The sequence below is a fragment of the Eurosta solidaginis genome, chromosome 1, assembly GCF_040869045.1.
Source record: "Eurosta solidaginis isolate ZX-2024a chromosome 1, ASM4086904v1, whole genome shotgun sequence".
NCBI lineage: Eukaryota > Metazoa > Arthropoda > Insecta > Diptera > Tephritidae > Eurosta > Eurosta solidaginis.
Genome location: NC_090319.1, coordinates 60,219,951 through 60,242,133, shown reverse-complemented (window position 1 = coordinate 60,242,133; position 22,183 = coordinate 60,219,951). Strand labels below are relative to the sequence as shown.

The window sequence follows — 22,183 nt, the reverse complement described above, 5'->3', positions numbered from 1 at the left end:
AACGAAAGGTGTTAATGAGTATTTCAAAAGGGCGTGGGGTTTAGTCCTACAGGTGGACGCCTTTTCGAGATATCGCCATAAAAATGGACCAGGGGTGACTCTAGAATGTGTTTGTACGATATGGGTATCAAATGAAAGGTGTTAATGAGTTTTTTAAAAGGGCGTGGGGCTTAGTTCTATAGGTGGACGCCTTTTCGAGATATCGCCATAAAGGTGGACCAGGGGTGACTCTAGAATGAGTTTGTACGATATGGGTATCACATTAAAGGTATTAATGAGGGTTTTAAAAGGAAATGGTGGTAGTTGTATAGGTGGTCGCCTTATCGAGATATCGGTATAAAGGTGGACCAGGGGTGACTCTAGAATGCGTTTGTACAATATGGGTATCAAACGAAAGGTGCTAATTAGTATTTTAAAAGAGAGTGGGCCTTAGTTCTATAGGTGGACGCCTTTTGGAGATATCGCAATAAAGGTGGACCAGGCGGGACTCTAGAATGTGTTTGTACGATATGGGTATCAAATTAAAGGTATTAATGGGGGTTTTCAATGGGAGTGGGGGTAGTTGTATAGGTGGCCGCCTTTTCGAGATATCGGCACAAAGGTGGACCAGGGGTGACTCTAGAATTCGTTTGTACAATATTGGTATCAAACGAAAGGTGTTAATTAGTATTTTAAAAGAGAGTGGGCCTTAGTTCCATAGGTGGACGCCATTTCGAGATATCGCCATAAAGGTGGACCAGGGGTGACCCTAGAATTTGTTTGTACGATATGGGTATCAAATGAGAGGGGTTAATGAGTATTTCAAAAGGGCGTGGGGTTTAGTTCTATAGGTGGACGCCTTTTCGTGATATCGCCATAAATGTGGACCAGGGGTGACTCTAGAATGTGTTTGTACGATATGGGTATCAAATTAAAGGTATTAATGAGGGTTTTAAAAGGGAGTGGTTGTAGTTGTATAGGTTGTCGCCATTTCGAGATATCGGCATAAAGGTGGACCAGCGGTGACTCTAGAATGCGTTTGTACCATATAGGTATCAAACGAAAGGTGTTAATGAGTATTTTAAAAGGGCGTGGGGCTTAGTTCTATAGGTGGACGCCTGTTCGAGATATCGCCATAAAGGTGGACCAGGGGTGACTCTAGAATGTGTTTGTACGATATGGGTATCAAATTAAAGGTATGAATGAGGCTTTTAAAAGGGAGTGGTGGTAGTTGTATATGTGAAAGCGTGTTCCAGATATCGACCAAAATGTGGACCAGGGTGACCTAGATCATCATCTGTTGGATACCGCTTATTTATTTATATATATAATACCACGAACAGTATTCCTGCCAAGATTTCAAGGGTTTTTTATTTCGCCCTGCAAAACTTTTTCATTTTATTCTACTTAATATGGTAGGTGTCACACCCATTTTACAAAGTTCTTTTCTAAGGTTATATTTTGCGTCAATAAACCAATCCAATTACCATGTTTCATCCCTTTTTTCTTATTTGGTATAGAATTATGGAATTTTTTTCACTTTTCGTAATATTCGATATCGAAAAAGTGGGCGTGGTCATAGTCGGATTTCGGCCATTTTGTATACCAATACAAAGAGAGTTCAGATAAGTACGTGAACTGAGTTTAGTAAAATATATCGTTAACGGCCGAGCGGAAGGACAGACGGTCGACTGTGTATAAAAACTGGGCGTGGCTTCAACCGAGAATCTAAGCCCCTACCAAATTTCACAAGGATTGGTAAATGTTTGTTCGACTTATGGCATTAAAAGTATCCTAGACAGTGAAAACTCATCTGCCTTGCAGATGTCGTTCGGAGTCGGCATAACACATGTAGGTCCCGTCCGGCCAATTTGTAGGGAAAATCAAGAGGAGCACGACGCAAATTGGAAGAGAAGCTCGGCCTTAGATCTCTTCGGAGGTTATCGCGCCTTACATTTATTGTTTTTTAGATAAATTAAATGAAAAAGGGCGGAGCCACGCCCGTTTTGAAATTTTCGTTTATTTTTGCATTTTGTTGCACCATATCATTACTAGAGTTGAATGTTGACATAATTTACTTATATACTGTAAAGATATTAAATTTTTTGTTAAAATTTGACTTTAAAAAAATTTTTTTTTTAGAAGTGTGGTCGTTCTCCGATTTTGCTAATTTTTATTAACCATACATATAGTAATAGGAGTAACGTTCCTGCCAAATTTCATCATGATATCTTCAACGTTGGCAGTCGTTGCAGCTTGCAAAAGTTTTAAATTACCTTCTTTTAAAAGTAGGCGGTGCCACGCCCTTTGTCCAAAATTTTACTAATTTTCTATTCTGCGTCATAAGTTCAACGCACCTACCAAGTTTCATCGCTTTATCCGTCTTTGGTAATGAATTATCGCACTTTTTCGGTTTTTCGAAATTTTCGATATCGAAAAATTGGGCGTGGTCCGATATAGTTCATTTTAAATAGCGATCTGAGATGAGTGCTCAGGAACCTACATACCAAATTTCATCAAGATACCTCAAAATTTACTCAAGTTATCGTGTTAACTGACGGACATGGCTCAATCAAATTTTTTTTCGATCCTGATGATTTTGATATATGGAAGTCTATATCTATCTCGATTCCTTTATACCTGTACAACCAACCGTTATCCAAGCAAAGTTAATATACTCTATGAGCTCTGCTCAACTGAGTACAATAATTTGATCTTCGAGTTTCAAAAAAATCGCAAAAATTTCAATAAATAAAAAAAAATCTTTCAAGGTAATTGTGTCCAATAATAATTTTTTTAAGTCATCCAAAATTATTTTTATAAATTTTTATTTTGTTTGAGTCCTCAAAAATATTTATTTGCGACTTTTATTTATACAAGTCTTTTTATAAAAATTACGGACAATGAATTTTGTTTTAAAGCCCTAATACTATGCGCAAACACACACCAAATTGGCAATTTGTACCATTTGGGCAATTTATTATGTAATAATAAATTGCCAATTAAAAAAAAAGAAAAAATGGCGTAATAAATTGTAAATTGTTTCAAACTGCAAATGAAACCTTGTAAAGTGTGTTTATTGAGTAGATTTAAACGTCAGTTACGCATGGCTCAACTATATGGTTGGCTCGTCTCATCAGCTGATTTTATTTTTTTCATTTCAATGGAGTAGGGATTGTCAAAAGAAGATGGCAAACTCAAAATGAAACCAAATCATTGAACAGATTTTCTTATAACCCATAAAAATTGCAAAGTTTTATGTTGTTATTCCATTCCATTCACCTAACACCAACACTCAGATTTTGACAATCTGAACAAAAGTATGTTGTTGCTGTAGAGATGAGCCAACCAGCTATCAAATTAATATTGTGTAAGCTAAATTGAGTTGTATGAACACCACTCAATTTAAATCGAAATTGCCTCAATTTATTTTTCGGTTTGAACATTTCTTGTTTTTCGATTTATGTAACACATAAAATTCTTTGAAAATAATTAGATTTCGATTTGGAATATAACTTGTGGTATGATGTAACATTGATTCGGAAATCCATGGCCTAGACTACGAGTTTGTTTCGTTGAATATTTGAAAATATTGTTTCTGACTTTTAGAACCAAAACGAATGCAGGAGATTAAGATGGACAAGTAAAGGTTAAATTCGTTGCATTATTCAGATCGATTTCGAGCGACCGTTGGAATATATGTCACATTAGTTTTTGGCTATATACAATTCAAATTGACAGCCCCTACCAAATCTTCCGATTTTCGCGATATCCTAAACCGATTTATTCATCGCCTCCATCGATTTAAGTTAAACGAAAAAATCGGTAACTTCGGCCGGTAGAAATTAAAGGTTAACAATGTTTATGCATCCATCCGCCTATCCATCCGCAGGTTCTTCCTCACATGTATTTTTGCAATAACTTTCATTTGAATGAAGGTATTGTAATGAGGAAAGACATTCTACTTCTTCTCACCATGAATATGGTTTATACTTGAATTAGGCACAATCGGTATACAACCACGCCCACTTTTTATATATTGTAACGAATTTAGGGAAATTCCGCTTATTTGAAACCTTCTGCTAACGTTCGAATCGCTAAACTGTTGAATAAATCACTCCAATATTCAGTATTGCAAAATGGTCATTATTTAGATTACTTTGGGATTATTAGTACTTCACAATTATACTTTACAATCAATAGCGTGTTTAATTCAAAACTGATTAGTCATTCAAAAGCTTGCGCTGCTTTTATACTCTCTGTTGCCTCGTCCGCATATTTCTCCAAAGGTCTAAACGTTTCACCTTCTAGAATTGTTGCATCTCCTGCTTGGTAAACAGCTACATATATACATATATATCTGTAGTCCACGCCACTCCCATAGCCATATGCGCGTATATGTGTGAGTAAATACTACGGCTGATGACCACATGTGTGAGTGTGAGATATCTCTTCGTTGCCTTTTATGTATGTGTGTAAATGCTTACTGATGTATTCCTGTACACAAGTGTGGTTGCTTCATGTTTTTGTTGGTGCGTGATTAATTACTAACAGCCTAGTGATGTCAACATTCGCCACAATATCAAATGTTTCCTGTAAAAGATTTATTCAATATTCCGATGTCCAAATAAGTTATTAACTTCAAACTTGGCATGTAGGTTGGCTACTTCCAGCTAACTCAATAAACATAAAAATTATGAAAAATGGGCATGGCCCACTTATTAAAACAGATTTTTCATCTGCTTCGTTGTCGATATCTTCCGAACGATAAAGCTAATATTGCGAAAGTTGGTGTGCAGATTCCCTATTAAAAGCTACAAAAATCCAAGATCCAAGGATAACCACGACCACTTTCTATATAAAAATACAAAAATTCGTGTTGGAGATACATACATATATCGTGATATCTCTATAACTTATAAAACAAAAAATTTTTTTAAATTTTAGAGGACCTGCACCCGAACTCCAACATTCCCTAATGCTAAAACTACATCGCTGAAAATATCTAAAACAGTAACAAGTGCGCAGAAAAGTATGCAACATTTAGTAGCATGTGAATAACAGCCTAACTGTAATACTCTTAAGCCCGAGTTAAAGTTGACATAGTCATAACGCCATAGTCATAACCATATTTTTACTTATCCATATCAAAATGGCATCAGTTATTGGTGCCGTAACCTAAAAATTGTGAAAATTCCATAAAAATGAAGAAAACGCAAAAACTTACAAGCATATACCACAAAAAATAAGTCTCATAGTCAAAACGTATCCAAAACAATAAATAAAAGCTACAAAAAGTTAACAAATTCTCCAACTTAAATATTTTTAGGTTATGGATATGGCGAAAAACCAAAAACCAATTGGTTGGCTATGATATGGTTATGGCTTTAGCGTTATGGTATGGCACCATTAATCGATTACATTGATTTCCATAAGGTACGTTGGATCAGCTGTTTTATCTGGTTATGGTTAAGTCAGCCTTAACCTTTAATGGTTAACCTTTAAATGGAACTTAGTAATTATTCCCTATGATGCTACTCAAGTTGAGAATAAAATAGCTCTCAACTTGTACTCAAGTGCGATTATTTAATTGGACTCATATGCAAGATTCCAATACTGCAGTATTTTCATGAAAATAAAATTAAAAATATAAAAATTATTTTTGATTTAAATAAAAAAATGTAAGGCGCAATAACCTCCGAAGAAATTTTAGGCCGATCTTCTCTTCCAATTTGCGTCGTGCTACTTTTTAATTTTTCCTAAAAATTGGCAGGGCGGGACCTACTTGTTGTATGCCGACTACGAACGACATCTGCGAAGTAGATGAGTTTTCACTGAGAAGCTTTTCATGGCAGAGAGGAGACCCCGCTTAGATACATTTTTTAAAATCTCTTCGAGGTTGGAGTATAATTTAGAGATAAACTCGAGAACTATACATTTATCAAAAGTTGGATAGTGATTGGAGAATGGAGTTTGATATCAACTTGGGAGCTATCAGGTTTGAGAGTAATCAGAGAATGGTGTTGGGTATCAACTTCAGATCTAGATATGTATATATTTTTCGAAGGCTACCCAAATGGAGCCTTATCGTGCAGAACGCCGTTTCTTCTATTTGCTCCGCCAGGATCTCACCCTTTAGATCAGAATGCCACAGATCGTGGTGGGCATTGAAATCGTATTATTCTAGGCGGTTTTTACCGATGACTGGTGTGACAGGAGGGATGTAGATGTTGATAATTTTTAAATTTGCATCGCCTGAGCGGACAGATATGCTCTGACGTTGCAGTACGCTGTCCCTGCGGCCGATGTCAGGATCAAATAGATTATATTGCACTGAGTGATGGGTGATAAACGCGAGGCCACCTCCATCCGGTCTTGCGCTCTTTTCTATGGACGCTGTACCCAGAGCAGATCTCCAAAGCAAATCTTACCGTGAGTTTTGTTTTTTAGATCGCATCAATGCGGATGTTCCGATTTGTAAAAATGAGAAAATATTTGATTGTATAAAAAATGCATATCTTTTTTTTTATTTCAATCGGAAAAATTATGAAAAGAACTACATTGGGCAGATGTCGCAAGCCTATATATTCTGTGCTTGCAAACGGTGAACAATATGGTAGGGACTGAGAGTCTGTTTCCCTGACCTACTCGTGTGCGTGTGTCGGAAAGAGGGAGAGAAGACGCGGGAAGGGGCTGATTCTCGGCATTGCTACCTACTCTGCTACGGAGGTTGTAGCTATGGGATAGGAGCGGCCGTGTGAGCTGGTGGCGCCGACTGTGAACGGCATCTGCAAAGCAGATGAGTTTACACTTGTTATGGTTTCGCATCTACAATGGGAGCAGCAAAGAAGGCAGTCGGCATGATGTAGTGGTGCACAGTGGCTAGTCATGTCGGCTGGGCGGGGTCCTTGCCAACCTTACTGTTCCTGCGCCATAACAAAAAAAGTTCCTATCATGCCTATTCAAATCAACTGACAAAAAAGCGCAGAGACGACTCAAAACGCTTGAAATTCAAATTAAAACGACATCGGGTCGAACCGGATGCCACGGACAGACCGTTAAACATTCAAAAAATTTAAATTCAAAAAAAATAGTCAAAACAAATCTAGCGCAAAAAAAGACGAAACTAACCGAACCGGAAATGACCGGTTACTAGCTGTTAAAAATTAGAATACAAAAAAACGCTGAAAATTAAAATAAAAAACAAGCTGAAAAAGAAAGAAAAGGGGAAAAGGGCCGAATATATAGAGGGGCGCCGCGGGTGTTGTTGGGACGCACGGTGCTTGTCCCACCCTCAAAACCATGCCCACCGACGCACCTGTATTTCGGTGGCCCCTTACCTGAATTCCCTACGTGCCTTCTAAATCAACAAGACGGTCAGCATTCCCATTTTATATAACATTTATTGACAATTCATTTAGTTAAAAAAAGGACTTTAAATGAAACAAAATTGCCAACTTACGCATAAGTTTTGGCGGTAATCGTGCTTGGGAACCTTACATATATGTAATTAGGTGGTAGGCTAGGTAAATACTTATCGTATTATAGTCTATTGTAATTTTAGAAAAAAATGTTTTTCTTTTTTTTTTTTTTTTGTTCACCAATGACATTACATGATGGAATTATAGAAGGTGGCGGATGTAAGCAGCTTCTCGCTCTAACGGCGCCATCTTGAACGCCCTTAGAAATAAGAATGTGGTCGCTTTGCCAAACTCCTTTTTTATTCAGAGGAAAAAATGTATGTAAAACTATACAAATCGTTTTTTTCTGAAAAATATACAACGGCATCACTTTTTTTCTCAAGTTCCGTTTTGTGTTGACTTTTATATGATTACAACGTGTGACAATTCTTATTTAATAATTTTGTTTATTTAAACAAAATTATTAAAACTCGCATTTTTTCTGCATTAAATGATGGTAAGATGTTGCAATATTAATATAAAATCGATGATTAATGTTTTAAATATATTTTTGCAGCTTTCCTCGTAGGTTTCGCGGTAATTCTTTACTTTAGCTCACATCAGCTAAAACTCGTCCAAAAATATCGGAGAAATTTAGACAAATCATTACAGATTCAGAAATAGCGAGGAATAAGAGTGCAGCAAAACAGCTACAGTACCTTATGTTGATGTAGTGGATGTTATAAGTGTTAGTTCTCAAACATTATTTTCATATTGTAAGGTATTTCACTAATTTTAGTTCTTCTTCTCTAAGCGACTAGTAATTTTTGGAGGGGTTTTTCGACATTAAGGGCCCTTTGCAAGGTATTGGCGATACGTTCTGGCACCATTAAGCAACTAACCCGACCATCCCAAGACCAATTGATACGAATACGTAGAACCTCCATGATCATCCGACCCCCCGTGAAAAAGACTTATCCGTGTCTCCCCTGTCTACCTCTAAATTATTCTTAGCAACCTTAACGCCCATTATGGTTCCGAAAATATGGTAAAATGAACATGAAAAGATTCGATTTTATTTTGAAACCCATCATATACCTTTAATGGCGCTTGTTACCAAAACGTATCGGATCTACATATACCGGCAAAGGACCGGTATAACATCGATAACCCTCCGCAAAACTTTCGGGAAATACCTTTATCGCTACAACAACACCAACAGCCGCGAGTATAATCGCCCGATTTTTTGCTCTAAACTTCATCCTAACATATATTTGGATAAGTTCTTCTTATCTCAGAGAGAACCTCGTTGGGCCGGTGGAAAAGGGGCGCCGTATCCGAAAATTTGAAATAAAAGCAAATTTTTATTTTATTTTTAACAATAAAATGGAACTATAATTCAACAGGTGTCAACATTTTAACACATGGAGGTGCGTAACAAAATAATTGACCTTATGACTTTCCTGGTTGTTTGGTTGGTGGCTATGCTGCCCGGTCGGAGAGACCTCGCCCGCTCTATCGCCATTTTCATGCACATTGTGTTCCCATGGAACCAATTACGTAATATACGCTGTGTTTGTTTTACTCAAACCATTTGGTTAAATCAAAATGTCTCCTGATGTCTTTAATAGAGCAGTTGATACAACCATTAAATCGGGTAGCACAAAACAGATTTTAGTTCGATACCTAAAGTTCTCAAGTGTTGGGCACTGACAGACGAAGTGGCTGACTGTTTCCTTACTACCCTCCTCCCCTGCCGTTGAAGGGGATTGACATTCTATCCCATTGCAGGCCAAGTGACCAATATTCTGTTCTTGTGGATGTGATACTGAATATCTCTTTTCTCATATTTAATAGAAACTCTGTTCTTTTCTGGTTGTAATCAGACCAAGTTTGCTCGGTGATTTTACTGGTGTCCGTTGTTTTCTTGAAGTTGGAGGTTATGTCACTGTATTGATAAAAACAGTCGTTACTGCCTTAGAGGTGTATCGCGATACACCAGCGTACTATCACTTGGCTGTCCAAGTATAGGCATATCTCACCGCCGCTTACATGATTCTCTAATAGGAAACTACAGGCCCTCTATACCTCGTACCTCTGCCTTATTTGTATTGATCACGTTTTATGTGGCGGGTTCCAAACCCAGGACGATGATTATGGCTACATTACACCTTTGTATAATGACCCCATTGATCTATAAGTCAGCCGCCCATGATGATCATTTCCAGTTAATGGCTATCAGAAGCTTTTCTACCTTGTGAAGAGGGTGGTGTGACCTAGAAGATTTAATTTGGTTATATCAAATCATTTCCGAGATGGTCGTGCTAGAACCTTAATGGAACGAACCGAATCTATGTACGACAAAGGACTATCAACACCCAACATTCCCCCAAAGCATCTGGTGAGTGTCTTTGTCGTTAAAGCAACAACGTGCGCTATATAATGAAGACGTTATGCTCGTTAGAACATACACATGACGATGTCCTGAACGGGCATCTGCAAAAGTTGTAGCAGCTCGCTTGGTATCTTTACTGTCAGCGAAGGCTTGGTCAGATGTGTACACGATCTCTTCGGCTCCGGAGCCACTTCCTACAGTTCGCCGCAGCGTCGAATTCAATGTTAGGTGGCCAAAAACGGAACTTCTCACAGCTCAAACACCTCAGGTTTAAGGGATCAAGACTAAAACCAGAACCTCAATTAATATCCACCAAATTGATATACCTGCTGCCTTGTCCTTCCTACTGTTGTGTGTTGAATATCTTTTCCCATCAAGTAATATATTAAAAAACTACCTTAGTTAATACTCCAAAAGAGGAGTAGACTCTTAATACACGTCCAAAAATGTCGAGAAAGTGTTCAAAAGACACCTCGGTACCAATAATCTGAGCAATGACCCCGGGCCGCTCCAAAACCGGGAGTAAGATCCAGGCCTCTTTTTCGCAGAACACTTTTGTGCATAAAATTTTAAACGTTTTTTTTTGCAAATACCTTTTGGCATTAGTGATCTCTTTCAGGTTATTGATACCGAAGTAAAAACATGTCTTTTGACACCTCTGCTGGCATTTTTTGTCGTTTATTAGCATTCGACCCCTTTTCTAGAATATTACCAGCAAAATTGATGCGTTCAAAGGAAATTCATAAGCTGCAAGCGTTTCAAAATTTAAAAAAACAATCCTCATTTCATAACTTTTATGATTAAATTGCGCAAAAATTGATCTAAATACACTCCTTTCTGTATTTTATCATTATTGAAAAAGTAGGAATTTACGTACCATTTCAAAAAGGGGCCTTCTTTCATGCCCCCGTTTTCTTGTACTTCTAAAATGCAACCTGGAGCTCACTAGAGCTAGGTAGTTCGATATGATAGCTGCCAAATCTTCCGCCACCTTCTATCATTACATTATGATGACATTATAAGTTAATGCGTTTTGATGGCGTGATTCTTTTTATCATTAATTTTTTTGTTTTGTTAACCTTTTTATTTTGTAAAATGAAAAAAAAATTTTTACATATCTATACACCCAAAAGCAGAAAATATAGATGGGGACCTGCATTTGCCATTTAATTTGAAATTGAATTTTTATACTCAGTTGAGCGGAGCTCACAGAGTATATTAAGTTTGATTGTATAACGGTTGGTTGTACATATATAAAGGAATCGAGATAGATATAGACTTCCATATATCAAAATAATCAGGATCGAAAAAAAATTTGATTGAGCCATGTCCGTCCGTCCGTTAACACGATAACTTGAGTAAATTTTGAGGTATCTTGATGAAATTTGGTATGTAGGCTCCTGAGTACTCATCTCATATCGCTATTTAAAATGAACGATATCGGACTATAACCACGCCCACTTTTTCGATATCGAAAATTTCGAAAAACCGAAAAGTGCGATAATTCATTACCAAAGACAGATAAAGCGACGAAACTTGTTAGATGAGTTGAACTTATGACGCAGAATAGAAAATTAGTAAAATTTTGGGCAATGGGCGTGGCACCGCCCACTTTTAAAAGAAGGTAATTTAAAAGTTTTGCAAGCTGTAATTAGGCAGTCGTTGAAGATATCATGATGAAATTTGGCAGGAACGTTACTCCTATTACTATATGTATGCTTAATAAAAATTAGCAAAATCGGAGAAGGACCACGCCCACTTTAAAAAAAAAATTTTTTTTAGTAAAATTTTAACAAAAAATTTTATATCTTTACAGTATATAAGTAAATTATGTGAACATTCAACTCCAGTAATGATATGGTGCAACAAAATACAAAAATAAAAGAAAATTTCAAAATGGGCGTGGCTCCGCCCTTTTTCCTTTAATTTGTCTAGGATACTTTTAACGCCATAAGTCGAACAAAAATTAACCAATCCTTTTGAAATTTGGTAGGGGTATAGATTTTATGGCGCTAACTGTTTTCTATGAAAATGGGCGAAATCGGTTAATGCCACGCCCAGTTTTTATACACAGTCGTCCGTCTGTCCTTCCGCATGGCCGTCAACACGATAACTAGAGCAAAAATCAACATATCTTTACTGAACTTAGTTCACGTACTTATCTGAACGCACTTTATCTTGGTATAAAAAATTTACGAAATCCGACTATGACCACGTCCACTTTTTCGATATCGAAAATTACGAAAAATGAAAAAAATGCCATAATTCTATACCAAATACGAAAAAAGGGATGAAACATGGTAATTGGATTGGTTTATTGACGCGAAATATAACTTTAGAAAAAACTTTTTAAAATGGTTGTGACACCTACTATATTAAGTAGAAGAAAATGAAAAAGTTCTGCAGGGCAAAATAAAAAACCCTTGAAATCTTGGCAGGTATTAAATATATAAATAAATTAGAGGTATCCAACAGATGATGTTCTGGGTCACCCTGGTCCACATTTTGGTCGATATCTGGAAAACGCCTTCACATATACAACTACCACCACTCCCTTTTAAAACTCTCATTAATACCTTTAATTTGATACCCATATCGTACAAACACATTCTAGAGTCACCCCTGGTCCACCTTTATGGCGATATTTCGAAACGGCGTCCACCTATAGAACTAAGGCGCACTCCCTTTTAAAATACTCATTAACACCATTCGTTTGATGCCCATATTGTACAAACAAATTCTAGGGTCACCCCTGGTCCACCTTTGTGGCGATATCTCGAAACGGCGTCCACCTATGGAACTAAGGATTACTCCCTTTTAAAATACTCATTAACATCTTTCTTTTGATACCCATATCGCGCAAACGCATTCTAGAGTCAACCCTGATCTACCTTTATGGCTATATCCCTAAATGGCGTCCACCTATAGAACTATGGCCCACTCCCTCATAAAATACTCTTTAATGCTTTTCATTTGATACACATATCATACAAACACATTCCAGGGTTTCCCTCGGTTCATTTTCCTACATGGTTATTTCCCCTTATGTTGTCACCATAGCTCTCAACTGAGTATGTAATGTTCGGTTACACCCGAACCTAACCTTCCTTCTCAATGTGACATTTATAATTTCTACTGGGTAATTAACGTTAACTGCCCATTGGTCATGGTACTTATATATATAACGCCCCATTTAAATTTCATTTTATGGATTTTTAATTTCAATAATCCGAAATCTTAAAATTGACCTGATTGAAACCATCATTATCACTTTTTAATTTTCCTCTCATATATGTTTTTGGTGTTGCTTATATATCATTTATATATGTATATATAATTATAAAATAAAAAGCATTTATTTTCTATTTTTATCAATAATTCAATACGTATTAGTCGTCACTACCGTGGTTCACACCTTTCAATGGTATGTTTCTTACCGTCTAAGGATATTTAAAACGTATACGCCCATGCATGGAAGTATATATGTAGCAGGAAAAAAATACCTTTTAGGCAAAAGACTTAAATGACGTTCATATTAATTACTGCAATTCTTTCTACGATTCGTGCTTATACATACATCTAGGTATATTTGAATTATGCAGCAAACGTCCACGCTCTTACATAGATGTACATTTATATGTGGCAAGTAAAGAATAAATTTTATGCACAAAGATTTAAATGAAGTTCATATTAATTTCTCATACATCAATGTATGTTTCAAATGGGGTTATCTCAAAAATTTATTATAAGTTCATTACTTCAAGTAAAATAAAATGGTTGAACTGTTTACAGCAATGAGCTCGAAAATAGCATCGAAAATTAATAACACTGGTTTCGGGTCACTATCTCCCTTCACTTATTCGTGCAAGTTCGACGGTGTCAAAAACAAAGCTTCGTTAGAGGTCCAAAGATAACTCTGCCTTCGAAACAGTTTAACCAGTTTTATTAACTCTCTAGGTCTAACTTAGCTACAAGCGTTCTCACAAACTATGTGAAGGGAAAAAAATTTAGGTTTTCCGTATCCCGGAACGAACTCACCGCGTAGGCTGTAGTTGTTGTTGTGTTGTTATATCCGGTGTTGCAGCTGGCGTTGCAGCAGACCTAGGTTTAGCGGCCCTGTCGTTGTTTTTATACCTGGCGTTGCAGCAGGCCTATGTTAAGCGGCCCGTCCTTTGTTTCCGCCGAACCAATATCAACAATTCTGCTCTTAAGGCCGTTTAACTGGATTTAATGGATTTACTTGGTATTGGTTGACAAAATTGTGACCAGAACGTTCGCGTCAGATGTGTTGGGGGATAATGAAGGCGATTAATGCCTCGCTGTTGTTGTTGGAGCTGGTGCTGGTGGTAAGCCTGGTGGATGGAGCGCGTTTGGTTGGCGCTGCTGATGGAATACCGCGCCTTGGTGGCGCTGCGATGGTGGTTGCGCAATTGGTGGTGGATGCGCTCGTGGTTGGTATGGTCGTCGTAATCGTCGTGTAGCTCTCAGTAAGGGCGGGTATCGAGTATTCCCTTAAAAATGGATTCAAATATATGCCCGTACAACTTTGTGAAATTCACTGCGAGTTTTGTTACGCAAATTCATTTTGTTTTCGTTTCACAAGTACTAGCCACTATCAACCATACGGTCGGGTCCGAATATACACGGCACAGTTTTTTTGTGAGCTGTTTCTTATTTTATATCCACGTTTTACGAAATTATTTGGTGTATCGCTATTATGGATGAAAGCAGATCGATCCCACGTTTTTTGTTTACTTTCAGCTGTCGTAATCCAAGCAATAATCTTTTTTCCGGAAACTGCGTGTTTCCTCCTAGAGATCATCCTTCACGCGGCCGTGGCGACCTCTAGTGTTCATTTCGATCAACATGCCATGGCACCATTTATTTGCCATCTCTAGCCACTAGGTGCGTTCCAAAGGTGACTCCCCCAAGTGGACCATAACACACTGAGAAGCTTTCCATTACAGAAATACACTTGGAGAATGGAGTTTGATATCAACTTCAGAGCTATCAGGTTTGAGAGTAATCAGAGAATGGTGTTGGGTATCAACTCCAGATCTAGATATGTATATATTTTTCGAAGGCCACCCAAATGGAGCCTTATCGTGCAGAACGCCGTTTCTTCTATTTGGTCCGCCAGCATCTCACCCTTTAGATCAGAAGGCCACAGATCGCATTGAAATCGTATTATTCTAGGCGGTTTTCACCGATAACTGGTGTGCTGATGTCAGATCAGTATCCACTGGGGCAGCAGGTGACAGGAGGGATGTAGATGTTGATAATTTTTAAATTTGCATCGCCTGAGCGGACAGATATGCTCTGACGTTGCAGTACGCTGTCCCTGCGGCCGATGTCAGGATCAAATAGATTATATTGCACTGAGTGATGGGTGATAAATGCGAGTCCACCTCCATCCGCTCTTGCGCTCTTTTCTATGGACGCTGTACCCAGAGCAGATCTGCAAAGCAAGGGGAGAATCCGCACGTATGTTGTGCTGCTTCATAAAATCGACTATCACCGTGATCTTCCGAGTTAACCCATTACATTTCAACTGCATTATTGTGAAATGCAATGGGGAAGGCGTCGTCACTCTGGGGTTAGATAAGTGACGAGTGACTGCGCCTAGGTTGAGGGAGGCTAGGTCGTGCTGTCGGGGCCCTGGGACGGGACTAGACGTAAGCATTAGTGTACCCGGTGTGGTTGGCTGTTCTCGGCGTGACAACATGGCACGATGTTGTTGTTGTTGTAGCGATAAGATTGCTCCCCGAAGGCTTTGGGGAGTGTTATTGATGTGATGGTCCTTTGCCGGATACAGATCCGGTACGCTCCGTTAACACAGCACCATTAAGGTGCTAGCCCGACCATCCCGGGAACGATTTATATGGCCACATTAAACCTTCAGGCCATCCCTCCTTCCCCACGCCAAGTTCCATGAGGAGATTGGGGTCGCCAGAGCCTCGTCTGTTAGTGAAACAGGATTCGCCGGGGATAGGTGAGGTTGACAATTGGGTTTGGAGAAGTTGTATATTGCGCTGGCAACCTGAAGGGTTGCGCTACACAGCCCCTTCAATCTGGTATTTTAGTCGCCTCTTACGACAGGCATACCTACCGCAGGTTATTCTGACCCCCTAACCCGATGGGGGAACATGGTGCGATGAAACCCGTCGGTGGGTTGTCGCCACTGAGAAGGAAAAAGGTGGGAAAGTGGCACCATCTAAGGCAAGAACTACATTGGGCAGGTGTCGCAAGCATATATATTCTGTGCTTGCAAACGGTGCACAAGATGGTACGGACTGAAAGCCTGTTTCCCTGACCTACTCGTGTGCGTGTGCCGCAAAGAGTGAGAGAAGACGCGGGAAGGGGCTGATTCTCGGCATTGCTACCTACTCTGCTACGGAGGTTGCAGCAAAGGGATAGGAGCGGTCGTGTGAGCTGGTGGCGCCGACTGTGAACGGCATCTGCAAGCAGATGAATTTACAGATGAGTTTACACTGAGAAGCTTTCCATTACAGAAATACACTCGGAGTGTTTCGCAAATCACTGTCGAGGGGCGACCCCGCTTAGAAAAACTTTTTTCTAATTGAAAAAAAGGATTCAAGGGGTTGATAAGCGCAATACAAAGCTTTATAGCGTCAAAACTTCTGCAATCCATTTGTCAACCTCACCTACGCGAGGGGAATCCTGTTACAAATATGAATGTGTCATACACATATTTAGCAGGCAAGGCTCTGGCGACCCCAAGTTCCTCATGGAACTAGGGGATGGGGGCGGGATGGCCTAGAAGGTTTAATGTGGTCATATAAATCGCCCCCGAGATGTAGTACCTTAATGGTGCTTTGTCAGCGGAACGTACCGGATCTATATCCGGAAAAGGACCATAAACATTGATGACACTCCCCGAAACCTTCGGGCAGTATCTTTAAATACAACAACAATTGAAAATACTTAAAATTAAAATTTTTGATGTCCTTTTGCTCGGAATCGAACCCAGGACCTTCGCTACCACCACACCACGGCGGCCTTTACTTGATATTAATTGGAATTAGTTTCTTATGGTATACGTTTTTTGCCGTATATAGGCACATTGCGGTCCCAGTCCATTCATCTCTAGCATGGTTTGATATGACCGCATTATTCCTTCTAGGTCAAGACAGTGCGCAAGAGGTACACAGTCATGAGATGCATGGTCTTGTTGTTACAGTGCTGCGCGCCGTCCAATAGGTGCGATCATCAATATCCTCTAACGGGAGTACAACAAATTTCAACAGGGTTGGACCAAAGAGTTTGGAGTGTTAGGTTGGTTCCACATAGATGGATAAGTAAGAGCTTAATCTATTACAGTATCCAGATTGAATTTGAGCCATAGTTACGCGCGTCTCCCTGAAGTGGTTGCTTTCCTTATCTGCGAGTTCACGGTATTTGTCTTTTAGAACGGGGTTGACTGGGCGACTTTTTGTGGATGTCTCTGAGCGTCTCTTTGTGTTCCTTTTCTTCATACGGCTGACTTCTTGAGTGCGGAATTTCTTCAAGGTGCTTCGGGAGATGATATCTTAAGTTCCTGGGAGGCGGGGCCTTTTTAACCAGATGTCTGTTTTGATACCCACATTTTTGGGTACATAGCAGAAACTTCCTGCTCAGCATTTCATTTCTCTCATTTATGGGGGAAATGCTCGCTTGACTGCAGTGTGTTTTTTAGGCTCGGCGGCCATATTGGGGACACGTATAATACAAGCGGCCTTATATGTAGCTATGAGCGTTTCCTTGTCTTTGCTCCAAGTGCTGCCGGCAAGGGACTTCAACATTTTGAACAGCATCGCAAGTGCTTTTATTTGACTTTCCGAATCCGCCTGAGTCACTTCGCTAACTCGCCTTTACTTATCAACCACACCACTTTATTCGTCTACTACGGCATACCTTCACTATTTTGCACCCTTTCTGCTGTGCAGTTTGGGCTGCACATTGTCATCGCTATCTCCTGTTCTATTAAGCAAAAACTGCTTGTTCAGCCTTTCGTTGTGCTCTTTAATATTGAGCTCTTTGGCCTCACTATGTAGATGGTGTTCGGGGGTCATAAGGAGACATCCGGTGGCAGTTCTGATGACAGCATTTTGACAAGCCTGTAGCCCTTTCCAGTGTGTATTTTTAAAACCAGGCGACCAGACTGGTTACGCGTAGCTCATGAGCGGCCGGCCAATTGCTTTGTACGTGATTAGCAACGTTTCTTTATCTTTTACCCATGTGCTGCCGGCAAGCGACTTGAGGATTTTGTTGAGACTTTGTACTTTAGAAACAATTTCGGTGGCATGAGCCTTGAAGGTCACGTTCTCTTGCTAAATTTGCGGCTTCGGCCGAGAAATGCGGTATGATTTCAGGTATTCTACCGGCCGGGATGAAGCGTGCAGAAGCTGAAGCGATGACCTTGCGGAACGCACGCTCGCCCTACCGGGCATCGGTCGAAACGGGAAGATCAGAAAAACATTGATTTGTAAAGGTTGTGTAGTTTTCCCAATTGGCCTTTTTAAAAGTCCGCTTTTCAGAGGTGATAAAATTGGCAGGTCGCTCGATTGAAAGGAGTATGGGCAAGTAAGGATCGGTTACCATTCAACGCAATTTATGAGCTCTGCACTGACGATTGAGATGTCAGGTGAGCTGTGGCAATTGCCTGCAATTCTGGTGGGGCATCGCCTTTTATCGTGCAGAAAGTCGTATTGTCTATTTGCTCTGCACGCTGCCTGCCTCTGCTGACGACTGGCAAGCTTGAATGCCAGAGATCGTGGTGAGCGTTGAAATCGCCAAGGATAAGACGGTTTTCGCCACAAAGTAGCGTAATGATAGCCACTTGGACAGCATGTGGCAGGGGGAATATAGATGTTAATTATTTCTAGATCAACATCGCCTGACCGGATGGTAATGCCTTGACTTTCTAAGGTATTATCCCTGCGGCTGATGTTAGGTTGAAATTGACTATATTGCACGGGTGATGGGTGAACTGCGGCAATACGGATATTATTTTTATTCATGTAGTCAACTATCTCCGCGATCTTGAAAGTTAAGCCGTTACAATTAAGTTGCAGAATTCCGAAGTGCATAGGGGGTGCAGTCGTCACTCTGGGGGTCAGATATGGATGAAGGCGCCTTGAAGGATATAGGCTTCGTCGAGTGTGCTGTTCGATTGCTGCTGGTGTACCTGGTGTCAATGAGTTGGTACTAGTGTTTTGGCAGCAAGGTGCAACGAATGTGCCGGTCGGACGATTTCCGTTTGTAAGCCCAGAGCATCTATGAAGGTGGCACGGTCCAAGGCATGAACTGCATTGGACCGATGCCGCGATCGAAAATACTCTGAGCTGGCATACGGAACAGACGGTGTGGGGGACAAGGAGTTGATGACTCCTTCTTACACGAGTTCGAGTGTCGGAAAGGGAGGGGAGGGACGGAGGTAAAAGCTGGTGCTCGGCATTGCTACTATCCATGCTACGTAGATTGTAATACGTTTGGCGCGAGCAACAGCGGACGGTTGATGTGGACTGCTGAGCAGTGTCGCTGGTAGAAGGTAGCGGAGGTACGTTTGAGAGTGAATCGCGGGACGTCCTTGGACGTGAACAGCAGGGAGCCACAAAGGTTTTATAGAAATTTCGGGGGCGACGAACGTTTGGTTCTAACGCAGAACAGCCCGAACGATGCAACCATCTTTTACACGTGACACACTGACAAGAGTATGCTCGTCTAAGATAAATCCTTTTACGACATATGCAGCAGAACCACAACCTCGGACCGGGGTTAGTTTCAATACCTTCCCGGAGGATGACAACAACTTAGGGAGGGACGCAACAAATTAAATGGGGTTACGCTGAATTTGTTGTTGTTGTAGCAATGCTTCGCCCCACCTAACAGCAGCGACCGATCACAAATTGTCATCAATATCCTCTAACGGGAGTCCAAGGAAACTTGCTATTTCTACAGGGGTGGACCATAAGAAAAGGGGTGTTAGAGGCGTTGGTTCCACATTACAATTAAAGAGATGGTTGGTGTCGTGTGGGGACACATTGCAAGCGGGGCATACCTTTTCTATATCGGTGTTGATTCTGGATAGGTAAGAGTTTAACCTGTTACAATATCCAGAACGAAGTTGAGCAAGAGTGACACGCGTTTCCCTGGGGAGTATGCGTTCCTCTTCCGCGAGTTTTGGATACTTTTCTTTGAGTACTGGATTCACCGGGCAATTCCCGGCATAAAGCTCCGACGCCTGTTTGTGGAGTTCACCAAGGACCTGCTTGTGTTTTTTCGCTTCATACGGCTGAGTTCTCAGGTGCCGTATTTCCTCAAAATGCTTACGGAGATGACTCCTTAAGCCCCTAGGCGGTGCTGGTTCATCAATCAGATGTCTGTTGGGATGCTCAGGTTTCTGGGTATTCAACAGGAACTGTTTGGTCAGTATCTCATTTCTCTCCCTGATGGGGAGTATTCTCGCCTCATTATGCAGATGGTGTTCTGGGGACATAAGAAGACAGCCCATGGCAATTCTGAGAGCAGTATTTTGGCAGGCCTGTAGCTTCTTCCAGTGGGTAATTTTTAGGCTTGGCGACCATATGGGTGACGCGTAGCACGTAATCGGCTGGCTAATTGCTTTGTACGTAGTCATGCGCGTTTCTTTATCTTTTCCCCAGGTACTGCCAGCGAAGGATTTGAGGATTTTGTGACGGCTCTGAATTCTCAGAACAATTGCGGCTGCGTGCTCACCAAAATGTAGATCCTGATCAAACGTCACACCCAAGATTTTGGGGTGTAGGACAGTCGGTAGCGTAGTGCCATCGACATGGATGTTCAGAATGGTCGACATTTGGGACGTCCATGTTGTAAATAAGGTCGCGGAAGATTTAGTCGGTGATAATGCCAGGGGATAGGACACCACCCTGTGGCACCCCTTGTTTAATTCTCCTTGGTTTTGATGTTTCGTTTCTAAATTGCACCGATGCCTGCGACCACCCAGATAATTTGCGATCCACCTTTTAAGACATGGGGGAAGGGTAGACCCTTCCAGGTCTTGCAGAAACGAGCCATGGTTGACCATATCAAAAGCTTTTGATAGGTCTAGCGCTACGAGTACTGTTCTATGGTGGGGGTATTGATTTAAACCGCAATTTATCTGGGTGCTAATGGCATTTAGCGCGGTGGTAGTGCTATGGAGTTTTCTGAAGCCATGCTGATGAGAGGCTAGCTGCAAATTTGCTTGGAAATAAGGGAGCAACATGGCTTCAAGTGTCTTTGCTACTGGCGATAGGAGAGATATCGGACGATACGACTATCCTGTTAGCTGGTTTCCCAGGCTTTAGTAGCGGGACCACATTGGCCATTTTCCATTTCTCGGGTATGACAAAGGTGGAAAGAGACAGGTTGAAGACATGCGCTAAATATTTGAAACCCTCTTTCCCTAGGCTTTTAAGCATCGGCATGGCTATGCCGTCTGGGCCCACTGCTTTAGATGGTTTAGCGCGACCAATGGCGTCCTCAACCTCTTTAGCAGTGATGGTGATTGGTGACGCGCTGAAATTGTGTTTATGTGCGTGTCTATTGGCCCTCCGTCTATCTTTGTCGACCGTAGAATGCATTATACATATATTGTCGGCAGAAAACGCTCGCGCATTTTTTCGCATCCAACAGCACTTTGTCGCCAAAGGCGATGGAAACTTTGTCTTTGTGCTTAATCGGATTTGATAGGGACTTTACGGTGGACAAAAGTTTACCCACACCGGTAGAGAGGTTACAACCTCTTACGTGCTCCTCCCATTTCGCCCGCTTGTTTTCGTCGACAAGCAATCTGATGCGTTGGTTTATATCCCTTATTTGGGGGTCGCCTGGATCAAGCTGTCTTATAAGGTCACTTTCTCTCGCTAAATTTGCGGCCTCCGCCGGGAAGTGGGCCGGATTTCGGAAATTCTCCCGGCGGGAATGAAACGTGCCGAGGCGGATTCAATGACCTTACGGAAGGCACGCTCCCCTTTGCGGGCATCAGTCGGGATAGGGAGGGCAGCAAAGAGGTTGTCTGTAAAAGATTTATATTCTTCCCACTTTCCTTTTTTGAAGTTTATGAAAGTGCGTTTTTCGGTGACGATGAAGTCGGCGGTACACTCGAGTGAAATAAGTATGGGCAGGTGGTCGGATGCCAATGTTACCATCGGCTGCCAGTTGACGCAGTTTACGAGTTCTGCGCTCACGATTGAGATATCTGGCGAACTGTGACAGCTTCCTACCATACGTGTGGGGGCGTCTCCGTTTATTGTGCAGAACGTCGTTTCTTCTATTTGATCCGCCAACATCTCACCCCTACTGTCCGCCCGCAAGTTTGAGTGCCATAGAACGTGATGGGCATTGAAATCGCCTAAGATAATGCGATTGTTGCCAGTGAGTAAGG

The 22,183-nt window shown here is 40.9% G+C and overlaps 1 protein-coding gene across 4 annotated transcripts in view; it reads left to right on the top strand.

Moving 5' to 3' along the window:
• Positions 1-22,183, top strand: part of Hcs (holocarboxylase synthetase-like protein) — a 182,250-nt gene that overhangs the window by 143,475 nt on the left and 16,592 nt on the right. The window lies entirely within an intron of this gene.